This window comes from Lolium rigidum, chromosome 6, assembly GCF_022539505.1.
Source record: "Lolium rigidum isolate FL_2022 chromosome 6, APGP_CSIRO_Lrig_0.1, whole genome shotgun sequence".
In the NCBI taxonomy this organism is placed as follows: domain Eukaryota; kingdom Viridiplantae; phylum Streptophyta; class Magnoliopsida; order Poales; family Poaceae; genus Lolium; species Lolium rigidum.
The window spans coordinates 311,820,979-311,825,945 of record NC_061513.1 but is presented as its reverse complement, the minus strand read 5'-3'; the positions used below and the strand labels follow the sequence as shown (position 1 = coordinate 311,825,945).

The 4,967-nt window shown below is 37.9% G+C and overlaps 1 long non-coding RNA gene across 1 annotated transcript; it reads left to right on the top strand.

Moving 5' to 3' along the window:
- Window positions 1-1,491: 1,491 nt before the first annotated feature.
- Window positions 1,492-3,399, top strand: LOC124668469. The gene is made up of 2 exons (XR_006991707.1): window positions 1,492-1,676; window positions 2,818-3,399. It is a non-coding gene; the product is annotated as an uncharacterized LOC124668469 (long non-coding RNA).
- The last annotated feature ends 1,568 nt before the right edge of the window (window positions 3,400-4,967 follow it).

The following is a 4,967-nucleotide window of genomic DNA, read 5'->3' as shown; positions in this document are numbered from 1 at the left end:
CGAGCTTTGCACGGTGGTAGGCAGGCACAGTCAGGCCATGGGCGACAGACGAGCGGTGCCGACCAGAGTAGTCTGCAGTTTCTGGTTCTGGCCGAGCTGATTATCTACCCAGGTAATGTCCAAATGTTCAGATTGGAGTTAGATCATGAACTGAGTTAGATGGCTAGCTAAGATTTGTTATTGACTTATTGTACTGAACATACAACGGAAATACTCAGCCCAATTTGTTTGTTCCTTTTGTTATTGTAGAATTATTAAAACATGAACAGGATCGCTAGCATTGCTTCTCTTTTCAAAAGCATGAAGCAATTTTTTTTTTTGCATCATGTTTCTCCTTGAGTTCTGTTAAGCTTCCTATATAATTTTGATTGTTCCTATTCTGCTTTTTGCAAATTATGTCTGTTGGTTTCAGGATACCCGGGCCTTTCCACTCTGGCTGCTGGTTCTGGGTAGGCTACCATTAAGGTTCAGCTCGCCGTCATCAGTACGTACTGAGACAAGCCGAGATTGTCGGTGCTTTGCGTTGTTCGATTCTCTGAGGTAGCTGCCCAATCGTGATCGACATGAGAATTCCCGTGAATATTTTTATTGGATGCCACTGCAGGGGGTTAATACGTGGTTGATTGAGTATATAAGTCGAGATCTAGAAAAGTCTGATTCAATTCCATTGAACTCCTAAAACCTGTGACGATTTTTTTAATCTATTGGAGATACCACTGTAGAGAGTGGAACAACTTATGAGACCAGAAGCATAAATTTTCTCCATGTTAACTTGATTCTCAGCATATTATTATCATATTTAGCCTGTTGGAAATTTTCATTTCATGTAGTCTTTGTTGCTATTTCGTATTAAGCTGACCTAGAAAACCTCACGTCTTGATTCGATAATTTTATGATCTGTAACCACATAGAGCTTAGCGCAAACTCAGTTGCACGAATTATGTCAATTAGTATTATTCTAGGCAACCATGGTGCATCCTACTGCATAGGAAACTTATGGAAATGTATATATAAACTAGATTGTACTTCTGGCTGGATCGTCCTAACTTCATCCTTGAAGCCTGAACACCAGATCCAGGTGCGAATTTAACTTCACCGTCGGTTATTTGGTCAGTGTTCTGCATTCTATTAGTGTCCACCCATTAATGAGGTATGTAATACAATTTAAAGCAATATAAGAGCTGATGCTTCGTCTAAGTGCAGAACAACATTGTACTCACTTCTAACTCACCTTGGCGTCGCCTTAGTAATTTTACAATAGAGCTTCTTTTATTCTTCAACTTGTGGCTACCACAAAGGCACGGCGTATCACCATCCGGTCTCAGGAAGATCATGGGCTTGGGCATTTATCTTGCTTTCATATCGTGAGGGATGGCTTCACCCTAAATCTCTGTTTTCCTGAAACTTTATATATTCAAAATATCCCACTTATGGTTTATAGGTCTTTAGAGGCTCTTCTTTAAATCATTTGATTTTCTTAGTCATGCCTAATATTATAGTTAGGACTTATAAGTCGTTGGATATGCAAATTATAAACATCGATTTTCCTGACGTCCTCTGTTCTCATGTTAATGAGAGTTGTATTTTGGATAATTTTCAGGTAATAAATGTGTGGGAGCACAAGAGAAAATTTTGCATTCCCATCCTGCTTGCGAATATCATACTGTGCTCATCAGGTAATTTGTTTCCATGGACAACTTCTGGCACGTAGGCTGCAAGTGATGTAGACAAAGTAAGTCTATTAAGAGATAAATATAAAATACATGTCCCATGTCTGGAATTGTTTGGCCTTCCCATGGTAAGCTCCTACATAATTATATACGTTGGCGTTTCCATGAATGACCAACCGCAAAGTGCTGCATGTTCTGGCAAGTTTGAAGTTGGAGCGATAGTGTTATTGTAAGAAACAGAATCCAGCACGATTATTGAGGTATGCCCTAGAAGAGTAAGTCCCTCTTTGTTCCCTGCTCTGCTCCTTGCTTAGTATTACACATCGGATTGAAGTTCTAAATCCTAGATTTCATAGATGTAATGTTAGTGTTCTTTATGCATATAGTGCATTTCACATTCTGTTCCCCTGAACTCTCTGTACTCAACAAACGTGAATCAGGCAAAATTTCTATATACCTAGAAGCCTTCAGGTACCCTGCAATCTAATTGACTGATTAGACCTTAGATTAACAATACACGGCCTCCACATTTCTTGTGTGTATATATCTTTTTGGATTCAGATAATTAAACCATTACGAACTGTTAATTCTCCATGATTTTACAAAATGTAAGAAAGCAGGGAAAGACTTATAGTTTGCAGGTATTGCATTCTGTTTTTGCACTAAGCTCATATGTTGCAATTTACCGTGGCTTGGTATACATTGCGCTGCATGGCTACAAACAAACACGCTTATTGTTTTGGACTGTACACTACTGAATATTCTCTTCCGGTCAAAATTTCTTCCCTTCAGCGTGTCAGTGTCTTATTTTTCTTCCTTCTCACTGGTGAGTACTCCCTCCGTTCCTTTTTAATTGACTCGGATTTAGTACAAACTTGTACTAAATCCGAGTCAATTAAAAAAGAACGGAGGGAGTAGATATTTACATATACCAGTATTAATAATTGAGATAGGATTCTTAATCTATTCCAGCTAGGTCAAAGGGAATAATATTTTTGATTATGTGCCACACCATCCAAATGGTTCTGTCTGCATTTTGCGGGCAAAAATACCGAGGCGGCTGATAAATTTGTATCAGAGAAATGTTTTGAAGCATTGTTGTGCTTTGGTAGTGATTGATCTGTGTCTTTGGAACTGTTGTTTGCAGTATTTGTGAAGGGGCAAATTACTCGGTGGTTCCACAGAGCCAAGTCACAGGATCTCAGTATTGACCGAGTAAGAGCGTTCAGGATGTTTCAAGCCCGCAGACACTAATAAGGCAAGATAATGCCTTATTAGTATGCCGGATCCCAGCATGGAGTTCACGGCTGGCTGTCACCAACTCTGACCCTGCAGTTCAGAAACGGGATCCTCACAATGTGGAGACTTTGGAAGACGCGCAACGATGCCATCTTCAAAAACTTGCCCCACACAGACATGACCTGGTTCAATCTATCCTTGAAGAAGCCAAACCGTGGATGATCACCGGTGCTAGGGCGTTACGCTGGCTTCCCCTGGATGCTATGCCCCCTGATGACCCACCGGGACAGAATCTTCAGGACTAACAAAGTTGGCTTTGTACAGTTTTTTTTCCCTTGCTTTCTCTGAATTTTTTTCCTCTTCTTGATGGTTTTTCTCTAATACACAATGAGTTCGAGAAAAAAGTAAGGCAAGATAATACCGACACTTCTATTTTGCATTGTAAATATCGTTTAGTGGACTATAAGTGGTGAGGACTTATTCTTTGGCATATTGGCAGTGATTCTTTATGGTGGTATCCCATCCTTTTCCCCTTAATTACGATGTCTAATGTGTTATCTATCCAACATGAGCTAATGAGAAATAAAGTATGGGATTCCTTTACCCCATTTTTATGGCTGCAATTTCAAATTGATCAAAGCTGAACTACAGTTAGTATGGTTCTAGCACTGGCTCGATACGCGACACGCCTATACCATTATGATCTGACATAGATAAAAGAGTTTCAACTTTATAAATATTGTCCTTCAAGTGAAAGATTTTTTTGTATTATACACGTTGTTCTAATCCCCTTGACTCGGTGAGCGAAATGGTTGTTTGTGGTCATGGGAATAACTGTTTAATTGAGAAGTTAACTGTGCTTGGATTTTCTCTATTGGTATGGCCATATTTCTTCCAAATCTACATAATTGCTTTTTACGAATCTAGGGACTCTTAACTGTCTACAAAGATTGAGGTTGCTCTCAAGATACGGACTCTTAACTGTCTACAAAGAGAATTTTCATCAGATTCACTATTATTTTTTCAACAGATTCATTATTTTCAAATGTATTCTCTTAAGTTGGAGCTTCACTATTTCTTCTCTAGATTCCATTTTCTTTGTGCTCCGTATTGCCTTATTTACATAGTATTCAGTACAAAACGATAAGGGATCACAACATGAAGCGATGATTGTAGGATTAATCTTTATGTTTTGTTCCTTATATTGTTTCGGGATTTCTTATCTTTGCAGATTAATTTCATGCATAGTTTGGCCTTAGAAAAATAAAATTTTAACTTACAATACCTACAATCAGCTGGAGGAATAAAATACGGAGAATGAAAAAAACGTGTACTGCATTCTAAGTTGACTACATATGCAACACCATTTGTATTCGGGCATCAGGTATGCTGACATATATGCTAAGGTGCTAGGAGTCACATAGCTGCATAGTATATACATTGATGTTTTTCTGTACGGCAAGGTATTAATTGTTATCTTGCATATACACGATTCATCAGACACAATGCAGTTATTGTCTTACTAAACTCATGTTACTTTTTAGAAATATTTTCTTTTGGGACATTAGTCCAAGTAGTTCTTTTACAATTATAGGCATCCTTTTAAGGGAGATAGTTTTATTTCTAAGAAAATCTACAAAGTGTATTCTCACTAGAGATCGTCTTTGTTTTGCTTCAGCAATGGTGAGCAATGTGGTAACCGAACCATCATATAAGGTCAATAATTTATGTTGAAAATATGATGTGTTATTGTGTGTGTTTATAAGGATGGTTACACACATAATGGAACTTTCCTTTCAATCGTTTTTGGGCCCTCCGATCAGAATATATGTGGAATTTATTTTGGGTCACTTTTTGAATAAAATAAAATTCTGCACCTAATGACATATCTTAGATTGTCAAACAAGTAGTGGTTTATGAAAAAGAAGCGGATAGGTATCCAAGTCCACTCATTGTACAATTGTTGACATGTGTAATACCAACTTTGCGATATTATATATCTAACTCGGAGTTAATTATTAGAAACTTAATCCATGTTTCAGTCCATACTAAACTTCC